The sequence below is a fragment of the Camelus dromedarius genome, unplaced genomic scaffold (genome assembly GCF_036321535.1).
Source record: "Camelus dromedarius isolate mCamDro1 unplaced genomic scaffold, mCamDro1.pat HAP1_SCAFFOLD_195, whole genome shotgun sequence".
Classification (NCBI taxonomy): Eukaryota; Metazoa; Chordata; class Mammalia; order Artiodactyla; family Camelidae; genus Camelus; species Camelus dromedarius.
The window spans coordinates 2,308,212-2,335,589 of NW_026989809.1; positions in this window are offsets into that span (position 1 = coordinate 2,308,212).

Consider the following 27,378-nt stretch of genomic DNA (forward strand, 5'->3'; position numbering starts at 1 on the left):
AACCAGAGTAAAAGTTTCTCCTGCAACCTGTTCCCTTGGTGCTAGATGAACGAACGTCTTTCCACATGCTCACTTCTGAGAGATAAGTGTGTGTGAAAGCCGTCCTTCACCTAGCTTGTTGGGAGCACAAAGTTTCTTTTCAGGTGCAAACTCCACTCCATACGTATATATGGGGAGGTACTAGCTCCAAATCGGTTTTACATTGAAAACTGCAGGAACTTCAAACCGGCAGTAGGAAACAGACTGAGAAACCAGAGTAAAAGTTTCTCCTGCAACCCGTTACCTTGCTGCTAGATGAACGAACGTCTCTCCACATGCTCAGTTCTGAGAGATAAGTGTGTTTAAAAGCCGTCCTTCACCTAGCTTGTTGGGAGCACAAAGTTTCTTTTCAGGTGCAAACCCCACTCCATACATATATATGGGGAGGTACTAGCTCTTACTCGGTTTTACAGTGAAAACTGCAGGAACTTCAAAACGGCACTAGGAAACAGACTGAGAAACCAGAGTAAAAGTTTCTCCTGCAACCCGTTCCCTTGCTGCTAGATGAACGAACGTCTCTCCACATGCTCAGTTCTGAGAGATAAGTGTGTGTGAAAGCCGTCCTTCACCTAGCTTGTTGGGAACACAAAGTTTCTTTTCAGGTGCAAACTCCACTCCATACATATATATGGGGAGGTACAAGCTCCAACTCGTTTTTACAGTGAAAACTGCAGGAACTTCAAACCGGCACTAGGAAACAGACTGAGAAACCAGAGTAAAAGTTTCTCCTGCAACCCGTTCCCTTGGTGCTAGATGAACGAACGTCTCTCCACATGCTCAGTTCTGAGAGAATAGTGTGTGTGAAAGCCGTCCTTCACCTAGCTTGTTGGGAGCACAAAGTTTCTTTTCAGGTGCAAACACCACTCCATACATATATATGGGGAGGTACTAGCTCCAACTCGGTTTTACAGAGAAAACTGCAGGAACTTCAAACCGGCACTAGGAAACAGACTGAGAAACCAGAGTAAAAGTTTCTCCTGCAACCCGTTACCTTGCTGCTAGATGAACGAACGTCTCTCCACATGCTCAGTTCTGAGAGTTAAGTGTGTGGAAAGCCGTCCTTCACCTAGCTTGTTGGGAGCACAAAGTTTCTTTTCAGGTGCAAACTCCACTCCATACATATATATGGGGAGGTACAAGCTCCATCTCGGTTTTACAGTGAAAATTGCAGGAAATTCAAACCGACACTAGGAAACAGACTGAGAAACCAGAGTACAAGTTTCTCCTGCAACCTGTTCCCTTGGTGCTAGATGAACGAACGTCTCTCCACATGCTCAGTTCTGAGAGTTAAGTGTGTGGAAAGCCGTCCTTCACCTAGCTTGTTGGGAGCACATAGTTTCTTTTCAGGTGCAAACTCCACTCCATACGTATATATGGGGAGGTACAAGCTCCAACTCGGTTTTACAGTGAAAACTGCAGGAAATTCAAACCGGCACTAGGAAACAGACTGAGAAACCAGAGTAAAAGTTTCTCCTGCAACTTGTTCCCTTGGTGCTAGATGAACGAACGTCTCTCCACATGCTCAGTTCTGAGAGATAAGTGTGTGTGAAAGCCGTCCTTCACCTAGCTTGTTGGGAGCACAAAGTTTCTTTTCAGGTGCAAACTCCACTCCATACGTATATATGGGGAGGTACAAGCTCCAACTCGGTTTTATAGTGAAAACTGCAGGAAATTCAAACCGGCACTAGGAAACAGACAGAGAAACCAGAGTAAAAGTTTCTCCTGCAACCTGTTCCCTTGGTGCTAGATGAACGAACGTCTCTCCACATGCTCAGTTCTGAGAGATAAGTGTGTGTGAAAGCCGTCCTTCACCTAGCTTGTTGGGAGCACAAAGTTTCTTTTCAGGTGCAAACTCCACTCCATACGTATATATGGGGAGGTACAAGCTCCAACTCGGTTTTACAGTGAAAACTGCAGGAAATTCAAACCGGCACTAGGAAACAGACTGAGAAACCAGAGTAAAAGTTTCTCCTGCAACCTGTTCCCTTGGTGCTAGATGAACGAACGTCTCTCCACATGCTCAGTTCTGAGAGATAAGTGTGTGTGAAAGCCGTCCTTCACCTAGCTTGTTGGGAGCACAAAGTTTCTTTTCAGGTGCAAACACCACTCCATACATATATATGGGGAGGTACTAGCTCCAACTCGGTTTTACAGTGAAAACTGCAGGAACTTCAAACCGGCACTAGGAAACAGACTGAGAAACCAGAGTAAAAGTTTCTCCTGCAACCTGTTCCCTTGGTGCTAGATGAACGAACGTCTTTCCACATGCTCACTTCTGAGAGATAAGTGTGTGTGAAAGCCGTCCTTCACCTAGCTTGTTGGGAGCACAAAGTTTCTTTTCAGGTGCAAACTCCACTCCATACGTATATATGGGGAGGTACTAGCTCCAAATCGGTTTTACATTGAAAACTGCAGGAACTTCAAACCGGCAGTAGGAAACAGACTGAGAAACCAGAGTAAAAGTTTCTCCTGCAACCCGTTACCTTGCTGCTAGATGAACGAACGTCTCTCCACATGCTCAGTTCTGAGAGATAAGTGTGTTTAAAAGCCGTCCTTCACCTAGCTTGTTGGGAGCACAAAGTTTCTTTTCAGGTGCAAACCCCACTCCATACATATATATGGGGAGGTACTAGCTCTTACTCGGTTTTACAGTGAAAACTGCAGGAACTTCAAAACGGCACTAGGAAACAGACTGAGAAACCAGAGTAAAAGTTTCTCCTGCAACCCGTTCCCTTGCTGCTAGATGAACGAACGTCTCTCCACATGCTCAGTTCTGAGAGATAAGTGTGTGTGAAAGCCGTCCTTCACCTAGCTTGTTGGGAACACAAAGTTTCTTTTCAGGTGCAAACTCCACTCCATACATATATATGGGGAGGTACAAGCTCCAACTCGTTTTTACAGTGAAAACTGCAGGAACTTCAAACCGGCACTAGGAAACAGACTGAGAAACCAGAGTAAAAGTTTCTCCTGCAACCCGTTCCCTTGGTGCTAGATGAACGAACGTCTCTCCACATGCTCAGTTCTGAGAGAATAGTGTGTGTGAAAGCCGTCCTTCACCTAGCTTGTTGGGAGCACAAAGTTTCTTTTCAGGTGCAAACACCACTCCATACATATATATGGGGAGGTACTAGCTCCAACTCGGTTTTACAGAGAAAACTGCAGGAACTTCAAACCGGCACTAGGAAACAGACTGAGAAACCAGAGTAAAAGTTTCTCCTGCAACCCGTTACCTTGCTGCTAGATGAACGAACGTCTCTCCACATGCTCAGTTCTGAGAGTTAAGTGTGTGGAAAGCCGTCCTTCACCTAGCTTGTTGGGAGCACAAAGTTTCTTTTCAGGTGCAAACTCCACTCCATACATATATATGGGGAGGTACAAGCTCCATCTCGGTTTTACAGTGAAAATTGCAGGAAATTCAAACCGACACTAGGAAACAGACTGAGAAACCAGAGTACAAGTTTCTCCTGCAACCTGTTCCCTTGGTGCTAGATGAACGAACGTCTCTCCACATGCTCAGTTCTGAGAGTTAAGTGTGTGGAAAGCCGTCCTTCACCTAGCTTGTTGGGAGCACATAGTTTCTTTTCAGGTGCAAACTCCACTCCATACGTATATATGGGGAGGTACAAGCTCCAACTCGGTTTTACAGTGAAAACTGCAGGAAATTCAAACCGGCACTAGGAAACAGACTGAGAAACCAGAGTAAAAGTTTCTCCTGCAACTTGTTCCCTTGGTGCTAGATGAACGAACGTCTCTCCACATGCTCAGTTCTGAGAGATAAGTGTGTGTGAAAGCCGTCCTTCACCTAGCTTGTTGGGAGCACAAAGTTTCTTTTCAGGTGCAAACTCCACTCCATACGTATATATGGGGAGGTACAAGCTCCAACTCGGTTTTATAGTGAAAACTGCAGGAAATTCAAACCGGCACTAGGAAACAGACAGAGAAACCAGAGTAAAAGTTTCTCCTGCAACCTGTTCCCTTGGTGCTAGATGAACGAACGTCTCTCCACATGCTCAGTTCTGAGAGATAAGTGTGTGTGAAAGCCGTCCTTCACCTAGCTTGTTGGGAGCACAAAGTTTCTTTTCAGGTGCAAACTCCACTCCATACGTATATATGGGGAGGTACAAGCTCCAACTCGGTTTTACAGTGAAAACTGCAGGAAATTCAAACCGGCACTAGGAAACAGACTGAGAAACCAGAGTAAAAGTTTCTCCTGCAACCTGTTCCCTTGGTGCTAGATGAACGAACGTCTCTCCACATGCTCAGTTCTGAGAGATAAGTGTGTGTGAAAGCCGTCCTTCACCTAGCTTGTTGGGAGCACAAAGTTTCTTTTCAGGTGCAAACACCACTCCATACATATATATGGGGAGGTACTAGCTCCAACTCGGTTTTACAGTGAAAACTGCAGGAACTTCAAACCGGCACTAGGAAACAGACTGAGAAACCAGAGTTAAAGTTTCTCCTGCAACCTGTTCCCTTGGTGCTAGATGAACGAACGTCTTTCCACATGCTCACTTCTGAGAGATAAGTGTGTGTGAAAGCCGTCCTTCACCTAGCTTGTTGGGAGCACAAAGTTTCTTTTCAGGTGCAAACTCCACTCCATACGTATATATGGGGAGGTACTAGCTCCAAATCGGTTTTACATTGAAAACTGCAGGAACTTCAAACCGGCAGTAGGAAACAGACTGAGAAACCAGAGTAAAAGTTTCTCCTGCAACCCGTTACCTTGCTGCTAGATGAACGAACGTCTCTCCACATGCTCAGTTCTGAGAGATAAGTGTGTTTAAAAGCCGTCCTTCACCTAGCTTGTTGGGAGCACAAAGTTTCTTTTCAGGTGCAAACCCCACTCCATACATATATATGGGGAGGTACTAGCTCTTACTCGGTTTTACAGTGAAAACTGCAGGAACTTCAAAACGGCACTAGGAAACAGACTGAGAAATCAGAGTAAAAGTTTCTCCTGCAACCCGTTCCCTTGCTGCTAGATGAACGAACGTCTCTCCACATGCTCAGTTCTGAGAGATAAGTGTGTGTGAAAGCCGTCCTTCACCTAGCTTGTTGGGAACACAAAGTTTCTTTTCAGGTGCAAACTCCACTCCATACATATATATGGGGAGGTACAAGCTCCAACTCGTTTTTACAGTGAAAACTGCAGGAACTTCAAACCGGCACTAGGAAACAGACTGAGAAACCAGAGTAAAAGTTTCTCCTGCAACCCGTTCCCTTGGTGCTAGATGAACGAACGTCTCTCCACATGCTCAGTTCTGAGAGAATAGTGTGTGTGAAAGCCGTCCTTCACCTAGCTTGTTGGGAGCACAAAGTTTCTTTTCAGGTGCAAACACCACTCCATACATATATATGGGGAGGTACTAGCTCCAACTCGGTTTTACAGAGAAAACTGCAGGAACTTCAAACCGGCACTAGGAAACAGACTGAGAAACCAGAGTAAAAGTTTCTCCTGCAACCCGTTACCTTGCTGCTAGATGAACGAACGTCTCTCCACATGCTCAGTTCTGAGAGTTAAGTGTGTGGAAAGCCGTCCTTCACCTAGCTTGTTGGGAGCACAAAGTTTCTTTTCAGGTGCAAACTCCACTCCATACATATATATGGGGAGGTACAAGCTCCATCTCGGTTTTACAGTGAAAATTGCAGGAAATTCAAACCGACACTAGGAAACAGACTGAGAAACCAGAGTACAAGTTTCTCCTGCAACCTGTTCCCTTGGTGCTAGATGAACGAACGTCTCTCCACATGCTCAGTTCTGAGAGATAAGTGTGTTTAAAAGCCGTCCTTCACCTAGCTTGTTGGGAGCACAAAGTTTCTTTTCAGGTGCTAACACCACTCCATACATATATATGGGGAGGTACTAGCTCTTACTCGGTTTTACAGTGAAAACTGCAGGAACTTCAAACCGGCACTAGGAAACAGACTGAGAAACCAGAGTAAAAGTTTCTCCTGCAACCCGTTCCCTTGCTGCTAGATGAACGAACGTCTCTCCACATGCTCAGTTCTGAGAGATAAGTGTGTGTGAAAGCCGTCCTTCACCTAGCTTGTTGGGAACACAAAGTTTCTTTTCAGGTGCAAACTCCACTCCATACATATATATGGGGAGGTACAAGCTCCAACTCGTTTTTACAGTGAAAACTGCAGGAACTTCAAACCGGCACTAGGAAACAGACTGAGAAACCAGAGTAAAAGTTTCTCCTGCAACCCGTTCCCTTGGTGCTAGATGAACGAACGTCTGTCCACATGCTCAGTTCTGAGAGAATAGTGTGTGTGAAAGCCGTCCTTCACCTAGCTTGTTGGGAGCACAAAGTTTCTTTTCAGGTGCTAACACCACTCCATACATATATATGGGGAGGTACTAGCTCCAACTCGGTTTTACAGTGAAAACTGCAGGAACTTCAAACCGGCACTAGGAAACAGACTGAGAAACCAGAGTAAAAGTTTCTCCTGCAACCTGCTCCCTTGGTGCTAGATGAACGAACGTCTTTCCACATGCTCACTTCTGAGAGATAAGTGTGTGTGAAAGCCGTCCTTCACCTAGCTTGTTGGGAGCACAAAGTTTCTTTTCAGGTGCAAACTCCACTCCATACGTATATATGGGGAGGTACTAGCTCCAAATCTGTTTTACATTGAAAACTGCAGGAACTTCAAACCGGCAGTAGGAAACAGACTGAGAAACCAGAGTAAAAGTTTCTCCTGCAACCCGTTACCTTGCTGCTAGATGAACGAACGTCTCTCCACATGCTCAGTTCTGAGAGTTAAGTGTGTGGAAAGCCGTCCTTCACCTAGCTTGTTGGGAGCACAAAGTTTCTTTTCAGGTGCAAACTCCACTCCATACGTATATATGGGGAGGTACAAGCTCCAACTCGGTTTTACAGTGAAACCTGCAGGAAATTCAAACCGGCACTAGGAAACAGACAGAGAAACCAGAGTAAAAGTTTCTCCTGCAACCTGTTCCCTTGGTGCTAGATGAACGAACGTCTCTCCACATGCTCAGTTCTGAGAGAATAGTGTGTGTGAAAGCCGTCCTTCACCTAGCTTGTTGGGAGCACAAAGTTTCTTTTCAGGTGCTAACACCACTCCATACATATATATGAGGAGGTACTAGCTCTTACTCGGTTTTACAGTGAAAACTGCAGGAACTTCAAACCGGCACTAGGAAACAGACTGAGAAACCAGAGTAAAAGTTTCTCCTGCAACCCGTTCCCTTGCTGCTAGATGAACGAACGTCTCTCCACATGCTCAGTTCTGAGAGATAAGTGTGTTTGAAAGCCGTCCTTCACCTAGCTTGTTGGGAACACAAAGTTACTTTTCAGGTGCAAACTCCACTCCATACATATATATGGGGAGGTACAAGCTCCAACTCGTTTTTACAGTGAAAACTGCAGGAACTTCAAACCGGCACTAGGAAACAGACTGAGAAACCAGAGTAAAAGTTTCTCCTGCAACCCGTTCCCTTGGTGCTAGATGAACGAACGTCTCTCCACATGCTCAGTTCTGAGAGAATAGTGTGTGTGAAAGCCGTCCTTCACCTAGCTTGTTGGGAGCACAAAGTTTCTTTTCAGGTGCTAACACCACTCCATACATATATATGGGGAGGTACTAGCTCCAACTCGGTTTTACAGTGAAAACTGCAGGAACTTCAAACCGGCACTAGGAAACAGACTGAGAAACCAGAGTAAAAGTTTCTCCTGCAACCCGTTCCCTTGCAGCTAGATGAACGAACGTCTCTCCACATGCTCAGTTCTGAGAGATAAGTGTGTGTGAAAGCCGTCCTTCACCTAGCTTGTTGGGAACACAAAGTTTCTTTTCAGGTGCAAACTCCACTCCATACATATATATGGGGAGGTACAAGCTCCAACTCGTTTTTACAGTGAAAACTGCAGGAACTTCAAACCGGCACTAGGAAACAGACTGAGAAACCAGAGTAAAAGTTTCTCCTGCAACCCGTTCCCTTGGTGCTAGATGAACGAACGTCTCTCCACATGCTCAGTTCTGAGAGAATAGTGTGTGTGAAAGCCGTCCTTCACCTAGCTTGTTGGGAGCACAAAGTTTCTTTTCAGGTGCAAACACCACTCCATACATATATATGGGGAGGTACTAGCTCCAACTCGGTTTTACAGAGAAAACTGCAGGAACTTCAAACCGGCACTAGGAAACAGACTGAGAAACCAGAGTAAAAGTTTCTCCTGCAACCCGTTACCTTGCTGCTAGATGAACGAACGTCTCTCCACATGCTCAGTTCTGAGAGTTAAGTGTGTGGAAAGCCGTCCTTCACCTAGCTTGTTGGGAGCACAAAGCTTCTTTCAGGTGCAAACTCCACTCCATACGTATATATGGGGAGGTACAAGCTCCAACTCGGTTTTACAGTGAAAACTGCAGGAAATTCAAACCGGCACTAGGAAACAGACTGAGAAACCAGAGTAAAAGTTTCTCCTGCAACCTGTTCCCTTGGTGCTAGATGAACGAACGTCTCTCCACATGCTCAGTTCTGAGAGATAAGTGTGTGGAAAGCCGTCCTTCACCTAGCTTGTTGGGAGCACAAAGTTTCTTTTCAGGTGCAAACACCACTCCATACATATATATGGGGAGGTACTAGCTCCAACTCGGTTTTACAGTGAAAACTGCAGGAACTTCAAACCGGCACTAGGAAACAGACTGAGAAACCAGAGTAAAAGTTTCTCCTGCAACCTGTTCCCTTGGTGCTAGATGAACGAACGTCTTTCCACATGCTCACTTCTGAGAGATAAGTGTGTGTGAAAGCCGTCCTTCACCTAGCTTGTTGGGAGCACAAAGTTTCTTTTCAGGTGCAAACTCCACTCCATACGTATATATGGGGAGGTACTAGCTCCAAATCTGTTTTACATTGAAAACTGCAGGAACTTCAAACCGGCAGTAGGAAACAGACTGAGAAACCAGAGTAAAAGTTTCTCCTGCAACCCGTTACCTTGCTGCTAGATGAACGAACGTCTCTCCACATGCTCAGTTCTGAGAGTTAAGTGTGTGGAAAGCCGTCCTTCACCTAGCTTGTTGGGAGCACAAAGTTTCTTTTCAGGTGCAAACTCCACTCCATACGTATATATGGGGAGGTACAAGCTCCAACTCGGTTTTACAGTGAAAACTGCAGGAAATTCAAACCGGCACTAGGAAACAGACTGAGAAACCAGAGTAAAAGTTTCTCCTGCAACCTGTTCCCTTGCTGCTAGATGAACGAACGTCTCTCCACATGCTCAGTTCTGAGAGTTAAGTGTGTGGAAAGCCGTCCTTCACCTAGCTTGTTGGGAGCACATAGTTTCTTTTCAGGTGCAAACTCCACTCCATACGTATATATGGGGAGGTACAAGCTCCAACTCGGTTTTACAGTGAAAACTGCAGGAAATTCAAACCGGCACTAGGAAACAGACTGAGAAACCAGAGTAAAAGTTTCTCCTGCAACCTGTTCCCTTGGTGCTAGATGAACGAACGTCTCTCCACATGCTCAGTTCTGAGAGATAAGTGTGTGTGAAAGCCGTCCTTCACCTAGCTTGTTGGGAGCACAAAGTTTCTTTTCAGGTGCAAACTCCACTCCATACGTATATATGGGGAGGTACAAGCTCCAACTCGGTTTTACAGTGAAAACTGCAGGAAATTCAAACCGGCACTAGGAAACAGACTGAGAAACCAGAGTAAAAGTTTCTCCTGCAACCTGTTCCCTTGGTGCTAGATGAACGAACGTCTCTCCACATGCTCAGTTCTGAGAGATAAGTGTGTGTGAAAGCCGTCCTTCACCTAGCTTGTTGGGAGCACAAAGTTTCTTTTCAGGTGCAAACTCCACTCCATACATATATATGGGGAGGTACAAGCTCCAACTCGGTTTTACAGTGAAAACTGCAGGAAATTCAAACCGGCACTAGGAAACAGACTGAGAAACCAGAGTAAAAGTTTCTCCTGCAACCTGTTCCCTTGGTGCTAGATGAACGAACGTCTCTCCACATGCTCAGTTCTGAGAGATAAGTGTGTGTGAAAGCCGTCCTTCACCTAGCTTGTTGGGAGCACAAAGTTTCTTTTCAGGTGCAAACACCACTCCATACATATATATGGGGAGGTACTAGCTCCAACTCGGTTTTACAGTGAAAACTGCAGGAACTTCAAACCGGCACTAGGAAACAGACTGAGAAACCAGAGTAAAATTTTCTCCTGCAACCCGTTCCCTTGCTGCTAGATGAACGAACGTCTCTCCACATGCTCAGTTCTGAGAGATAAGTGTGTGTGAAAGCCGTCCTTCACCTAGCTTGTTGAGAACACAAAGTTTCTTTTCAGGTGCAAACTCCACTCCATACATATATATGGGGAGGTACTAGCTCCAACTCGGTTTTACAGTGAAAACTGCAGGAACTTCAAACCGGCACTAGGAAACAGACTGAGAAACCAGAGTAAAAGTTTCTCCTGCAACCTGTTCCCTTGGTGCTAGATGAACGAACGTCTTTCCACATGCTCACTTCTGAGTGATAAGTGTGTGTGAAAGCCGTCCTTCACCTAGCTTGTTGGGAGCACAAAGTTTCTTTTCAGGTGCAAACTCCACTCCATACGTATATATGGGGAGGTACTAGCACCAAATCGGTTTTACATTGAAAACTGCAGGAACTTCAAACCGGCAGTAGGAAACAGACTGAGAAACCAGAGTAAAAGTTTCTCCTGCAACCCGTTACCTTGCTGCTAGATGAACGAACGTCTCTCCACATGCTCAGTTCTGAGAGATAAGTGTGTTTAAAAGCCGTCCTTCACCTAGCTTGTTGGGAGCACAAAGTTTCTTTTCAGGTGCAAACCCCACTCCATACATATATATGGGGAGGTACTAGCTCTTACTCGGTTTTACAGTGAAAACTGCAGGAACTTCAAAACGGCACTAGGAAACAGACTGAGAAACCAGAGTAAAAGTTTCTCCTGCAACCCGTTCCCTTGCTGCTAGATGAACGAACGTCTCTCCACATGCTCAGTTCTGAGAGATAAGTGTGTGTGAAAGCCGTCCTTCACCTAGCTTGTTGGGAACACAAAGTTTCTTTTCAGGTGCAAACTCCACTCCATACATATATATGGGGAGGTACAAGCTCCAACTCGTTTTTACAGTGAAAACTGCAGGAACTTCAAACCGGCACTAGGAAACAGACTGAGAAACCAGAGTAAAAGTTTCTCCTGCAACCCGTTCCCTTGGTGCTAGATGAACGAACTTCTCTCCACATGCTCAGTTCTGAGAGAATAGTGTGTGTGAAAGCCGTCCTTCACCTAGCTTGTTGGGAGCACAAAGTTTCTTTTCAGGTGCTAACACCACTCCATACATATATATGGGGAGGTACTAGCTCCAACTCGGTTTTACAGTGAAAACTGCAGGAACTTCAAACCGGCACTAGGAAACAGACTGAGAAACCAGAGTAAAAGTTTCTCCTGCAACCCGTTCCCTTGCTGCTAGATGAACGAACGTCTCTCCACATGCTCAGTTCTGAGAGATAAGTGTGTGTGAAAGCCGTCCTTCACCTAGCTTGTTGGGAACACAAAGTTTCTTTTCAGGTGCAAACTCCACTCCATACATATATATGGGGAGGTACAAGCTCCAACTCGTTTTTACAGTGAAAACTGCAGGAACTTCAAACCGGCACTAGGAAACAGACTGAGAAACCAGAGTAAAAGTTTCTCCTGCAACCCGTTCCCTTGGTGCTAGATGAACGAACGTCTCTCGAACGTCTCTCCACATGCTCAGTTCTGAGAGATAAGTGTGTGTGAAAGCCATCCTTCACCTAGCTTGTTGGGAACACAAAGTTTCTTTTCAGGTGCAAACTCCACTCCATACATATATATGGGGAGGTACAAGCTCCAACTCGTTTTTACAGTGAAAACTGCAGGAACTTCAAACCGGCACTAGGAAACAGACTGAGAAACCAGAGTAAAAGTTTCTCCTGCAACCCGTTCCCTTGGTGCTAGATGAACGAACGTCTCTCCACATGCTCAGTTCTGAGAGAATAGTGTGTGTGAAAGCCGTCCTTCACCTAGCTTGTTGGGAGCACAAAGTTTCTTTTCAGGTGCAAACACCACTCCATACATATATATGGGGAGGTACTAGCTCCAACTCGGTTTTACAGAGAAAACTGCAGGAACTTCAAACCGGCACTAGGAAACAGACTGAGAAACCAGAGTAAAAGTTTCTCCTGCAACCCGTTACCTTGCTGCTAGATGAACGAACGTCTCTCCACATGCTCAGTTCTGAGAGTTAAGTGTGTGGAAAGCCGTCCTTCACCTAGCTTGTTGGGAGCACAAAGCTTCTTTTCAGGTGCAAACTCCACTCCATACGTATATATGGGGAGGTACAAGCTCCAACTCGGTTTTACAGTGAAAACTGCAGGAAATTCAAACCGGCACTAGGAAACAGACTGAGAAACCAGAGTAAAAGTTTCTCCTGCAACCTGTTCCCTTGGTGCTAGATGAACGAACGTCTCTCCACATGCTCAGTTCTGAGAGATAAGTGTGTGTGAAAGCCGTCCTTCACCTAGCTTGTTGGGAGCACAAAGTTTCTTTTCAGGTGCAAACTCCACTCCATACATATATATGGGGAGGTACTAGCTCCAACTCGGTTTTACAGTGAAAACTGCAGGAACTTCAAACCGGCACTAGGAAACAGACTGAGAAACCAGAGTAAAAGTTTCTCCTGCAACCTGTTCCCTTGGTGCTAGATGAACGAACGTCTTTCCACATGCTCACTTCTGAGAGATAAGTGTGTGTGAAAGCCGTCCTTCACCTAGCTTGTTGGGAGCACAAAGTTTCTTTTCAGGTGCAAACTCCACTCCATACGTATATATGGGGAGGTACTAGCTCCAAATCTGTTTTACATTGAAAACTGCAGGAACTTCAAACCGGCAGTAGGAAACAGACTGAGAAACCAGAGTAAAAGTTTCTCCTGCAACCCGTTACCTTGCTGCTAGATGAACGAACGTCTCTCCACATGCTCAGTTCTGAGAGTTAAGTGTGTGGAAAGCCGTCCTTCACCTAGCTTGTTGGGAGCACAAAGTTTCTTTTCAGGTGCAAACTCCACTCCATACGTATATATGGGGAGGTACAAGCTCCAACTCGGTTTTACAGTGAAAACTGCAGGAAATTCAAACCGGCACTAGGAAACAGACTGAGAAACCAGAGTAAAAGTTTCTCCTGCAACCTGTTCCCTTGCTGCTAGATGAACGAACGTCTCTCCAAATGCTCAGTTCTGAGAGTTAAGTGTGTGGAAAGCCGTCCTTCACCTAGCTTGTTGGGAGCACATAGTTTCTTTTCAGGTGCAAACTCCACTCCATACGTATATATGGGGTGGTACAAGCTCCAACTCGGTTTTACAGTGAAAACTGCAGGAAATTCAAACCGGCACTAGGAAACAGACTGAGAATCCAGAGTAAAAGTTTCTCCTGCAACTTGTTCCCTTGGTGCTAGATGAACGAACGTCTCTCCACATGCTCAGTTCTGAGAGATAAGTGTGTGTGAAAGCCGTCCTTCACCTAGCTTGTTGGGAGCACAAAGTTTCTTTTCAGGTGCAAACTCCACTCCATACGTATATATGGGGAGGTACTAGCTCCAAATCGGTTTTACATTGAAAACTGCAGGAACTTCAAACCGGCAGTAGGAAACAGACTGAGAAACCAGAGTAAAAGTTTCTCCTGCAACCTGTTCCCTTGGTGCTAGATGAACGAACGTCTCTCTACATGCTCAGTTCTGAGAGATAAGTGTGTGGAAAGCCGTCCTTCACCTAGCTTGTTGGGAGCACAAAGTTTCTTTTCAGGTGCAAACTCCACTCCATACGTATATATGGGGAGGTACAAGCTCCAACTCGGTTTTACAGTGAAAACTGCAGGAAATTCAAACCGGCACTAGGAAACAGACAGAGAAACCAGAGTACAAGTTTCTCCTGCAACCTGTTCCCTTGGTGCTAGATGAACGAACGTCTCTCCACATGCTCAGTTGTGAGAGATAAGTGTGTGTGAAAGCCGTCCTTCAACCTAGCTTGTTGGGAGCACAAAGTTTCTTTTCAGGTGCAAACACCACTCCATACATATATATGGGGAGGTACTAGCTCCAACTCGGTTTTACAGTGAAAACTGCAGGAACTTCAAAACGGCACTAGGAAACAGACTGAGAAACCAGAGTAAAATTTTCTCCTGCAACCCGTTCCCTTGCTGCTAGATGAACGAACGTCTCTCCACATGCTCAGTTCTGAGAGATAAGTGTGTGTGAAAGCCGTCCTTCACCTAGCTTGTTGAGAACACAAAGTTTCTTTTCAGGTGCAAACTCCACTCCATACATATATATGGGGAGGTACTAGCTCCAACTCGGTTTTACAGTGAAAACTGCAGGAACTTCAAACCGGCACTAGGAAACAGACTGAGAAACCAGAGTAAAAGTTTCTCCTGCAACCTGTTCCCTTGGTGCTAGATGAACGAACGTCTTTCCACATGCTCACTTCTGAGAGATAAGTGTGTGTGAAAGCCGTCCTTCACCTAGCTTGTTGGGAGCACAAAGATTCTTTTCAGGTGCAAACTCCACTCCATACGTATATATGGGGAGGTACTAGCTCCAAATCGGTTTTACATTGAAAACTGCAGGAACTTCAAACCGGCAGTAGGAAACAGACTGAGAAACCAGAGTAAAAGTTTCTCCTGCAACCCGTTACCTTGCTGCTAGATGAACGAACGTCTCTCCACATGCTCAGTTCTGAGAGTTAAGTGTGTGGAAAGCCGTCCTTCACCTAGCTTGTTGGGAGCACAAAGTTTCTTTTCAGGTGCAAACTCCACTCCATACGTATATATGGGGAGGTACAAGCTCCAACTCGGTTTTACAGTGAAAACTGCAGGAAATTCAAACCGGCACTAGGAAACAGACAGAGAAACCAGAGTACAAGTTTCTCCTGCAACCTGTTCCCTTGGTGCTAGATGAACGAACGTCTCTCCACATGCTCAGTTCTGAGAGATAAGTGTGTGTGAAAGCCGTCCTTCACCTAGCTTGTTGGGAGCACAAAGTTTCTTTTCAGGTGCAAACCCCACTCCATACATATATATGGGGAGGTACTAGCTCCAACTCGGTTTTACAGTGAAAACTGCAGGAACTTCAAACCGGCACTAGGAAACAGACTGAGAAACCAGAGTAAAAGTTTCTCCTGCAACCCGTTCCCTTGGTGCTAGATGAACGAACGTCTCTCCACATGCTCAGTTCTGAGAGATAAGTGTGTGTGAAAGCCGTCCTTCACCTAGCTTGTTGGGAACACAAAGTTTCTTTTCAGGTGCAAACTCCACTCCATACATATATATGGGGAGGTACAAGCTCCAACTCGTTTTTACAGTGAAAACTGCAGGAACTTCAAACCGGCACTAGGAAACAGACTGAGAAACCAGAGTAAAAGTTTCTCCTGCAACCCGTTCCCTTGGTGCTAGATGAACGAACGTCTCTCCACATGCTCAGTTCTGAGAGAATAGTGTGTGTGAAAGCCGTCCTTCACCTAGCTTGTTGGGAGCACAAAGTTTCTTTTCAGGTGCAAACACCACTCCATACATATATATGGGGAGGTACTAGCTCCAACTCGGTTTTACAGTGAAAACTGCAGGAACTTCAAACCGGCACTAGGAAACAGACTGAGAAACCAGAGTAAAAGTTTCTCCTGCAACCCGTTACCTTGCTGCTAGATGAACGAACGTCTCTCCACATGCTCAGTTCTGAGAGTTAAGTGTGTGGAAAGCCGTCCTTCACCTAGCTTGTTGGGAGCACAAAGTTTCTTTTCAGGTGCAAACTCCACTCCATACGTATATATGGGGAGGTACAAGCTCCAACTCGGTTTTAAAGTGAAAACTGCAGGAAATTCAAACCGGCACTAGGAAACAGACTGAGAAACCAGAGTAAAAGTTTCTCCTGCAACCTGTTCCCTTGCTGCTAGATGAACGAACGTCTCTCCACATGCTCAGTTCTGAGAGTTAAGTGTGTGAAAGCCGTCCTTCACCTAGCTTGTTGGGAGCACAAAGTTTCTTTTCAGGTGCAAACCCCTCTCCATACATTTATATGGGGAGGTACTAGCTCCAACTCGGTTTTACAGTGAAAACTGCAGGAACTTCAAACCGGCACTAGGAAACAGACTGAGAAACCAGACTAAAAGTTTCTCCTGCAACCCGTTCCCTTGCTGCTAGATGAACGAACGTCTCTCCACATGCTCAGTTCTGAGAGTTAAGTGTGTGGAAAGCCGTCCTTCACCTAGCTTGTTGGGAGCACAAAGTTTCTTTTCAGGTGCAAACTCCACTCCATACGTATATATGGGGAGGTACAAGCCCCAACTCGATTTTACAGTGAAAACTGCAGGAAATTCAAACCGGCACTAGGAAACAGACTGAGAAACCAGAGTAAAAGTTTCTCCTGCAACACGTTCCCTTGCTGCTAGATGAACGAACGTCTCTCCACATGCTCAGTTCTGAGAGTTAAGTGTGTGGAAAGCCGTCCTTCACCTAGCTTGTTGGGAGCACAAAGTTTCTTTTCAGGTGCAAATTCCACTCCATACTTATATATGGGTAGGTACAAGCTCCAACTCGGTTTTACAGTGAAAACTGCAGGAAATTCAAACCGGCACTAGGAAACAGACTGAGAAACCAGAGTAAAAGTTTCTCCTGCAACCGGTTCCCTTGGTGCTAGATGAACGAACGTCTCTCCACATGCTCAGTTCTGAGAGATAAGTGTGTGTGAAAGCCGTCCTTCACCTAGCTTGTTGGGAGCACAAAGTTTCTTTTCAGGTGCAAACACCACTCCATACATATATATGGGGAGGTACTAGCTCCAACTCGGTTTTACAGTGAAAACTGCAGGAACTTCAAACCGGCACTAGGAAACAGACTGAGAAACCAGAGTAAAAGTTTCTCCTGCAACCTGCTCCCTTGGTGCTAGATGAACGAACGTCTTTCCACATGCTCACTTCTGAGAGATAAGTGTGTGTGAAAGCCGTCCTTCACCTAGCTTGTTGGGAGCACAAAGTTTCTTTTCAGGTGCAAACTCCACTCCATACGTATATATGGGGAGGTACTAGCTCCAAATCGGTTTTACATTGAAAACTGCAGGAACTTCAAACCGGCAGTAGGAAACAGACTGAGAAACCAGAGTAAAAGTTTCTCCTGCAACCAGTTCCCTTGCTGCTAGATGAACGAACGTCTCTCCACATGCTCAGTTCTGAGAGTTAAGTGTGTGGAAAGCCGTCCTTCACCTAGCTTGTTGGGAGCACAAAGTTTCTTTTCAGGTGCAAACCCCTCTCCATACATTTATATGGGGAGGTACTAGCTCCAACTCGGTTTTACAGTGAAAACTGCAGGAAATTCAAACCGGCACTAGGAAACAGACTGAGAAACCAGACTAAAAGTTTCTCCTGCAACCCGTTCCCTTGCTGCTAGATGAACGAACGTCTCTCCACATGCTCAGTTCTTAGAGTTAAGTGTGTGGAAAGCCGTCCTTCACCTAGCTTGTTGGGAGCACAAAGTTTCTTTTCAGGTGCAAACTCCACTCCATACGTATATATGGGGAGGTACAAGCCCCAACTCGATTTTACAGTGAAAACTGCAGGAAATTCAAACCGGCACTAGGAAACAGACTGAGAAACCAGAGTAAAAGTTTCTCCTGCAACACGTTCCCTTGCTGCTAGATGAACGAACGTCTCTCCACATGCTCAGTTCTGAGAGTTAAGTGTGTGGAAAGCCGTCCTTCACCTAGCTTGTTGGGAGCACAAAGTTTCTTTTCAGGTGCAAACTCCACTCCATACTTATATATGGGTAGGTACAAGCTCCAACTCGGTTTTACAGTGAAAACTGCAGGAAATTCAAACCGGCACTAGGAAACAGACTGAGAAACCAGAGTAAAAGTTTCTCCTGCAACCTGTTCCCTTGGTGCTAGATGAACGAACGTCTCTCCACATGCTCAGTTCTGAGAGATAAGTGTGTGTGAAAGCCGTCCTTCACCTAGCTTGTTGGGAGCACAAAGTTTCTTTTCAGGTGCAAACACCACTCCATACATATATATGGGGAGGTACTAGCTCCAACTCGGTTTTACAGTGAAAACTGCAGGAACTTCAAACCGGCACTAGGAAACAGACTGAGAAACCAGAGTAAAAGTTTCTCCTGCAACCTGTTCCCTTGGTGCTAGATGAACGAACGTCTTTCCATATGCTCACTTCTGAGAGATAAGTGTGTGTGAAAGCCGTCCTTCACCTAGCTTGTTGGGAGCACAAAGTTTCTTTTCAGGTGCAAACTCCACTCCATACGTATATATGGGGAGGTACTAGCTCCAAATCGGTTTTACATTGAAAACTGCAGGAACTTCAAACCGGCAGTAGGAAACAGACTGAGAAACCAGAGTAAAAGTTTCTCCTGCAACCAGTTCCCTTGCTGCTAGATGAACGAACGTCTCTCCACATGCTCAGTTCTGAGAGTTAAGTGTGTGGAAAGCCGTCCTTCACCTAGCTTGTTGGGAGCACAAAGTTTCTTTTCAGGTGCAAACTCCACTCCATACGTATATATGGGGAGGTACAAGCTCCAACTCGGTTTTACAGTGAAAACTGCAGGAAATTCAAACCGGCACTAGGAAACAGACTGAGAAACCAGAGTAAAAGTTTCTCCTGCAACCTGTTCCCTTGGTGCTAGATGAACGAACGTCTCTCCACATGCTCAGTTCTGAGAGATAAGTGTGTGTGAAAGCCGTCCTTCACCTAGCTTGTTGGGAGCACAAAGTTTCTTTTCAGGTGCAAACACCACTCCATACATATATATGGGGAGGTACTAGCTCCAACTCGGTTTTACAGTGAAAACTGCAGGAACTTCAAACCGGCACTAGGAAACAGACTGAGAAACCAGAGTAAAAGTTTCTCCTGCAACCCGTTCCCTTGCTGCTAGATGAACGAACGTCTCTCCACATGCTCAGTTCTGAGAGATAAGTGTGTGTGAAAGCCGTCCTTCACCTAGCTTGTTGGGAGCACAAAGTTTCTTTTCAGGTGCAAACTCCACTCCATACGTATATATGGGGAGGTACAAGCTCCAACTCGGTTTTACAGTGAAAACTGCAGGAAATTCAAACCGGCACTAGGAAACAGACTGAGAAACCAGAGTAAAAGTTTCTCCTGCAACACGTTCCCTTGCTGCTAGATGAACGAACGTCTCTCCACATGCTCAGTTCTGAGAGTTAAGTGTGTGGAAAGCCGTCCTTCACCTAGCTTGTTGGGAGCACAAAGTTTCTTTTCAGGTGCAAACTCCACTCCATACGTATATATGGGGAGGTACAAGCTCCAACTCGGTTTTACAGTGAAAACTGCAGGAAATTCAAACCGGCACTAGGAAACAGACTGAGAAACCAGAGTAAAAGTTTCTCCTGCAACTTGTTCCCTTGGTGCTAGATGAACGAACGTCTCTCCACATGCTCAGTTCTGAGAGATAAGTGTGTGTGAAAGCCGTCCTTCACCTAGCTTGTTGGGAGCACAAAGTTTCTTTTCAGGTGCAAACACCACTCCATACAGATGTATGGGGAGGTACTAGCTCCAACTCTGTTTTACAGTGAAAACTGCAGGAACTTCAAACCGGCACTAGGAAACAGACTGAGAAACCAGACTAAAAGTTTCTCCTGCAACCCGTTCCCTTGCTGCTAGATGAACGAAAGTCTCTCCACATGCTCAGTTCTGAGAGATAAGTGTGTGTGAAAGCCGTCCTTCACCTAGCTTGTTAAGAACACAAAGTTTCTTTTCAGGTGCAAACTCCACTCCATACATATATATGGGGAGGTACTAGCTCCAACTCGGTTTTACAGTGAAAACTGCAGGAACTTCAAACCGGCACTAGGAAACAGACTGAGAAACCAGAGTAAAAGTTTCTCCTGCAACCTGTTCCCTTGGTGCTAGATGAACGAACGTCTCTCCACATGCTCAGTTCTGAGAGATAAGTGTGTGTGAAAGCCGTCCTTCACCTATCTTGTTGGGAGCACAAAGTTTCTTTTCAGGTGCAAACACCACTCCATACATATATATGGGGAGGTACTAGCTCCAACTCGGTTTTACAGTGAAAACTGCAGGAACTTCAAACCGGCACTAGGAAACAGACTGAGAAACCAGAGTAAATGTTTCTCCTGCAACCCGTTCCCTTGCTGCTAGATGAACGAACGTCTCTCCACATGCTCAGTTCTGAGAGATAAGTGTGTGTGAAAGCCGTCCTTCACCTAGCTTGTTGGGAACACAAAGTTTCTTTTCACGTGCAAACTCCACTCCATACATATATATGGGGAGGTACAAGCTCCAACTCGGTTTTACAGTGAAAACTGCAGGAACTTCAAACCGGCAGTAGGAAACAGACTGAGAAACCAGAGTAAAAGTTTCTCCTGCAACCCGTTCCCTTGGTGCTAGATGAACGAACGTCTCTCCACATGCTCAGTTCTGAGAGATAATTGTGTGGAAAGCCGTCCTTCACCTAGCTTGTTGGGAGCACAAATTTTCTTTTCAGGTGCAAACTCCACTCCATACATATATATGGGGAGGTACAAGCTCCATCTCGGTTTTACAGTGAAAATCGCAGGAAATTCAAACCGGCACTAGGAAACAGACTGAGAAACCAGAGTAAAAGTTTCTCCTGCAACCTGTTCCCTTTGTGCTAGATGAACGAACGTCTCTCCACATGCTCAGTTCTGAGAGATAAGTGTGTGTGAAAGCCGTCCTTCACCTAGCTTGTTGGGAGCACAAAGTTTCTTTTCAGGTGCAAACCACACTCCATACATATATATGGGGAGGTACTAGCTCCAACTCGGTTTTACAGTGAAAACTGCAGGAACTTCAAACCGGCACTAGGAAACAGACTGAGAAACCAGAGTAAAAGTTTCTCCTGCAACCCGTTCCCTTGCTGCTAGATGAACGAACGTCTCTCCACATGCTCAGTTCTGAGAGATAAGTGTGTTTGAAAGCCGTCCTTCAACTAGCTTGTTGGGAACACAAAGTTTCTTTTCACGTGCAAACTCCACTCCATACATATATATGGGGAGGTACAAGCTCCAACTCGGTTTTACAGTGAAAACTTCAGGAAATTCAAACCGGCAGTAGGAAACAGACTGAGAAACCAGAGTAAAAGTTTCTCCTGCAACCCGTTCCCTTGGTGCTAGATGAACGAACGTCTCTCCACATGCTCAGTTCTGAGAGATAATTGTGTGGAAAGCCGTCCTTCACCTAGCTTGTTGGGAGCACAAATTTTCTTTTCAGGTGCAAACTCCACTCCATACATATATATGGGGAGGTACAAGCTCCATCTCGGTTTTACAGTGAAAATCGCAGGAAATTCAAACCGGCACTAGGAAACAGACTGAGAAACCAGAGTAAAAGTTTCTCCTGCAACCTGTTCCCTTTGTGCTAGATGAACGAACGTCTCTCCACATGCTCAGTTCTGAGAGATAAGTGTGTGTGAAAGCCGTCCTTCACCTAGCTTGTTGGGAGCACAAAGTTCTTTTCATGTGCAAACCCCACTCCATACATATATATGGGGAGGTACTAGCTCCAACTCGGTTTTACAGTGAAAACTGCAGGAACTTCAAACCGGCACTAGGAAACAGACTGAGAAACCAGAGTAAAAGTTTCTCCTGCAACCCGTTCCCTTGCTGCTAGATGAACGAACGTCTCTCCACATGCTCAGTTCTGAGAGATAAGTGTGTGTGAATGCCGTCCTTCACCTAGCTTGTTGGGAACACAAAGTTTCTTTTCAGGTGCAAACTCCACTCCATACATATATATGGGGAGGTACAAGCTCCAACTCGTTTTTACAGTGAAAACTGCAGGAACTTCAAACCGGCACTAGGAAACAGACTGAGAAACCAGAGTAAAAGTTTCTCCTGCAACCCGTTCCCTTGGTGCTAGATGAACGAACGTCTCTCCACATGCTCAGTTCTGAGAGATAAGTGTGTGTGAAAGCCGTCCTTCACCTAGCTTGTTGGGAGCACAAAGTTTCTTTTCAGGTGCAAACTCCACTCCATACGTATATATGGGGAGGTACAAGCTCCAACTCGGTTTTACAGTGAAAACTGCAGGAACTTCAAACCGGCACTAGGAAACAGACTGAGAAACCAGAGTAAAAGTTTCTCCTGCAACCCGTTCCCTTGCTGCAAGATGAACGAACGTCTCTCCACATGCTCAGTTCTGAGAGTTAAGTGTGTGGAAAGCCGTCCTTCACCTAGCTTGTTGGGAGCACAAAGTTTCTTTTCAGGTGCAAACTCCACTCCATACGTATATATGGGGAGGTACAAGCTCCAACTCGGTTTTACAGTGAAAACTGCAGGAACTTCAAACCGGCACTAGGAAACAGACTGAGAAACCAGAGTAAAAGTTTCTCCTGCAACCTGTTCCCTTGGTGCTAGATGAACGAACGTCTCTCCACATGCTCAGTTCTGAGAGATAAGTGTGTGTGAAAGCCGTCCTTCACCTATCTTGTTGGGAGCACAAAGTTTCTTTTCAGGTGCAAACACCACTCCATACATATATATGGGGAGGTACTAGCTCCAACTCGGTTTTACAGTGAAAACTGCAGGAACTTCAAACCGGCACTAGGAAACAGACTGAGAAACCAGAGTAAATGTTTCTCCTGCAACCCGTTCCCTTGCTGCTAGATGAACGAACGTCTCTCCACATGCTCAGTTCTGAGAGATAAGTGTGTGTGAAAGCCGTCCTTCACCTAGCTTGTTGGGAACACAAAGTTTCTTTTCACGTGCAAACTCCACTCCATACATATATATGGGGAGGTACAAGCTCCAACTCGGTTTTACAGTGAAAACTGCAGGAACTTCAAACCGGCAGTAGGAAACAGACTGAGAAACCAGAGTAAAAGTTTCTCCTGCAACCCGTTCCCTTGGTGCTAGATGAACGAACGTCTCTCCACATGCTCAGTTCTGAGAGATAATTGTGTGGAAAGCCGTCCTTCACCTAGCTTGTTGGGAGCACAAATTTTCTTTTCAGGTGCAAACTCCACTCCATACATATATATGGGGAGGTACAAGCTCCATCTCGGTTTTACAGTGAAAATCGCAGGAAATTCAAACCGGCACTAGGAAACAGACTGAGAAACCAGAGTAAAAGTTTCTCCTGCAACCTGTTCCCTTTGTGCTAGATGAACGAACGTCTCTCCACATGCTCAGTTCTGAGAGATAAGTGTGTGTGAAAGCCGTCCTTCACCTAGCTTGTTGGGAGCACAAAGTTTCTTTTCAGGTGCAAACCCCACTCCATACATATATATGGGGAGGTACTAGCTCCAACTCGGTTTTACAGTGAAAACTGCAGGAACTTCAAACCGGCACTAGGAAACAGACTGAGAAACCAGAGTAAAAGTTTCTCCTGCAACCCGTTCCCTTGCTGCTAGATGAACGAACGTCTCTCCACATGCTCAGTTCTGAGAGATAAGTGTGTTTGAAAGCCGTCCTTCACCTAGCTTGTTGGGAACACAAAGTTTCTTTTCACGTGCAAACTCCACTCCATACATATATATGGGGAGGTACAAGCTCCAACTCGGTTTTACAGTGAAAACTTCAGGAAATTCAAACCGGCAGTAGGAAACAGACTGAGAAACCAGAGTAAAAGTTTCTCCTGCAACCCGTTCCCTTGGTGCTAGATGAACGAACGTCTCTCCACATGCTCAGTTCTGAGAGATAATTGTGTGGAAAGCCGTCCTTCACCTAGCTTGTTGGGAGCACAAATTTTCTTTTCAGGTGCAAACTCCACTCCATACATATATATGGGGAGGTACAAGCTCCATCTCGGTTTTACAGTGAAAATCGCAGGAAATTCAAACCGGCACTAGGAAACAGACTGAGAAACCAGAGTAAAAGTTTCTCCTGCAACCTGTTCCCTTTGTGCTAGATGAACGAACGTCTCTCCACATGCTCAGTTCTGAGAGATAAGTGTGTGTGAAAGCCGTCCTTCACCTAGCTTGTTGGGAGCACAAAGTTCTTTTCATGTGCAAACCCCACTCCATACATATATATGGGGAGGTACTAGCTCCAACTCGGTTTTACAGTGAAAACTGCAGGAACTTCAAACCGGCACTAGGAAACAGACTGAGAAACCAGAGTAAAAGTTCCTCCTGCAACCCGTTCCCTTGCTGCTAGATGAACGAACGTCTCTCCACATGCTCAGTTCTGAGAGATAAGTGTGTGTGAAAGCCGTCCTTCACCTAGCTTGTTGAGAACACAAAGTTTCTTTTCAGGTGCAAACTCCACTCCATACATATATATGGGGAGGTACTAGCTCCAACTCGGTTTTACAGTGAAAACTGCAGGAACTTCAAACCGGCACTAGGAAACAGACTGAGAAACCAGAGTAAAAGTTTCTCCTGCAACCTGTTCCCTTGGTGCTAGATGAACGAACGTCTTTCCACATGCTCACTTCTGAGAGATAAGTGTGTGTGAAAGCCGTCCTTCACCTAGCTTGTTGGGAGCACAAAGTTTCTTTTCAGGTGCAAACTCCACTCCATACTTATATATGGGGAGGTACTAGCTCCAATTCGGTTTTACATTGAAAACTGCAGGAACTTCAAACCGGCAGTAGGAAACAGACTGAGAAACCAGAGTAAAAGTTTCTCCTGCAACCCGTTCCCTTGGTGCTAGATGAACGAACGTCTCTCCACATGCTCAGTTCTGAGAGTTAAGTGTGTGGAAAGCCGTCCTTCACCTAGCTTGTTGGGAGCACAAAGTTTCTTTTCAGGTGCAAACTCCACTCCATACGTATATATGGGGAGGTACAAGCTCCAACTCGGTTTTACAGTGAAAACTGCAGGAAATTCGAACCGGCACTAGGAAACAGACTGAGAAACCAGAGTAAAAGTTTCTCCTGCAACCTGTTCCCTTGGTGCTAGATGAACGAACGTCTCTCCACATGCTGAGTTCTGAGAGATAAGTGTGTGTGAAAGCCGTCCTTCACCTAGCTTGTTGGGAGCTCAAAATTTCTTTTCAGGTGCAAACACCACTCCATACATATATATGGGGAGGTACTAGCTCCAACTCGATTTTACAGTGAAAATTGCAGGAAATTCAAACCGGCACTAGGAAACAGACTGAGAAACCAGAGTAAAAGATTCTCCTGCAACCCGTTCCCTTGCTGCTAGATGAACGAACGTCTCTCCACATGCTCAGTTCTGAGAGATAAGTGTGTGTGAAAGCCGTCCTTCACCTAGCTTGTTGGGAGCACAAAGTTTCTTTTCAGGTGCAAACTCCACTCCATACGAATATATGGGGAGGTACAAGCTCCAACTCGGTTTTACAGTGAAAACTGCAGGAAATTCAAACCGGCACTAGGAAACAGACTGAGAAACCACAGTAAAAGTTTCTCCTGCAACCTGTTCCCTTGGTGCTAGATGAACGAACGTCTCTCCACATGCTCAGTTCTGAGAGATAAGTGTGTGTGAAAGCCGTCCTTCACCTAGCTTGTTGGGAGCACAAAGTTTCTTTTCAGGGGCAAACACCACTCCATACATATATATGGGGAGGTACTAGCTCCAACTCGGTTTTACAGTGAAAACTGCAGGAACTTCAAACCGGCACTAGGAAACAGACTGAGAAACCAGAGTAAAAGTTTCTCCTGCAACCCGTTCCCTTGCTGCTAGATGAACGAACGTCTCTCCACATGCTCAGTTCTGAGAGATAAGTGTGTGTGAAAGCCGTCCTTCACCTAGCTTGTTGAGAACACAAAGTTTCTTTTCAGGTGCAAACTCCACTCCATACATATATATGGGGAGGTACTAGCTCCAACTCGGTTTTACAGTGAAAACTGCAGGAACTTCAAACCGGCACTAGGAAACAGACTGAGAAACCAGAGTAAAAGTTTCTCCTGCAACCTGTTCCCTTGGTGCTAGATGAACGAACGTCTTTCCACATGCTCACTTCTGAGAGATAAGTGTGTGTGAAAGCCGTCCTTCACCTAGCTTGTTGGGAGCACAAAGTTTCTTTTCAGGTGCAAACTCCACTCCATACGTATATATGGGGAGGTACTAGCTCCAAATCGGTTTTACATTGAAAACTGCAGGAACTTCAAACCGGCAGTAGGAAACAGACTGAGAAACCAGAGTAAAAGTTTCTCCTGCAACCCGTTACCTTGCTTCTAGGTGAACGAACGTCTCTCCACATGCTCAGTTCTGAGAGTTAAGTGTGTGGAAAGCCGTCCTTCACCTAGCTTGTTGGGAGCACAAAGTTTCTTTTCAGGTGCAAACTCCACTCCATACGTATATATGGGGAGGTACAAGCTCCAACTCGGTTTTACAGTGAAAACTGCAGGAAATTCAAACCGGCACTAGGAAACAGACTGAGAAACCAGAGTAAAAGTTTCTCCTACAACCTGTTCCCTTGGTGCTAGATGAACGAACGTCTCTCCACATGCTCAGTTCTGAGAGATAAGTGTGTGTGAAAGCCGTCCTTCACCTAGCTTGTTGGGAGCACAAAGTTTCTTTTCAGGTGCAAACACCACTCCATACATATATATGGGGAGGTACTAGCTCCAACTCGGTTTTACAGTGAAAACTGCAGGAACTTCAAACCGGCACTAGGAAACAGACTGAGAAACCAGAGTAAAAGTTTCTCCTGCAACCCGTTCCCTTGCTGCTAGATGAACGAACGTCTCTCCACATGCTCAGTTCTGAGAGATAAGTGTGTGTGAAAGCCGTCCTTTACCTAGCTTGTTGGGAGCACAAAGTTTCTTTTCAGGTGCAAACCCCTCTCCATACATATATATGGGGAGGTACTAGCTCCAACTCGGTTTTACAGTGAAAACTGCAGGAACTTCAAACCGGCACTAGGAAACAGACTGAGAAACCAGACTAAAAGTTTCTCCTGCAACCCGTTCCCTTGCTGCTAGATGAACGAACGTCTCTCCACATGCTCAGTTCTGAGAGATAAGTGTGTGGAAAGCCGTCCTTCACCTAGATTGTTGGGAGCACAAAGTTTCTTTTCAGGTGCAAACTCCACTCCATACGTATATATGGGGAGGTACAAGCTCCAACTCGTTTTTACAGTGAAAACTGCAGGAAATTCAAACCGGCACTAGGAAACAGACTGAGAAACCAGAGTAAAAGTTTCTCCTGCAACCTGTTCCCTTGGTGCTAGATGAACGAACGTCTCTCCACATGCTCAGTTCTGAGAGATAAGTGTGTGTGAAAGCCGTCCTTCACCTAGCTTGTTGAGAACACAAAGTTTCTTTTCAGGTGCAAACTCCACTCCATACATATATATGGGGAGGTACTAGCTCCAACTCGGTTTTACAGTGAAAACTGCAGGAACTTCAAACCGGCACTAGGAAACAGACTGAGAAACCAGAGTAAA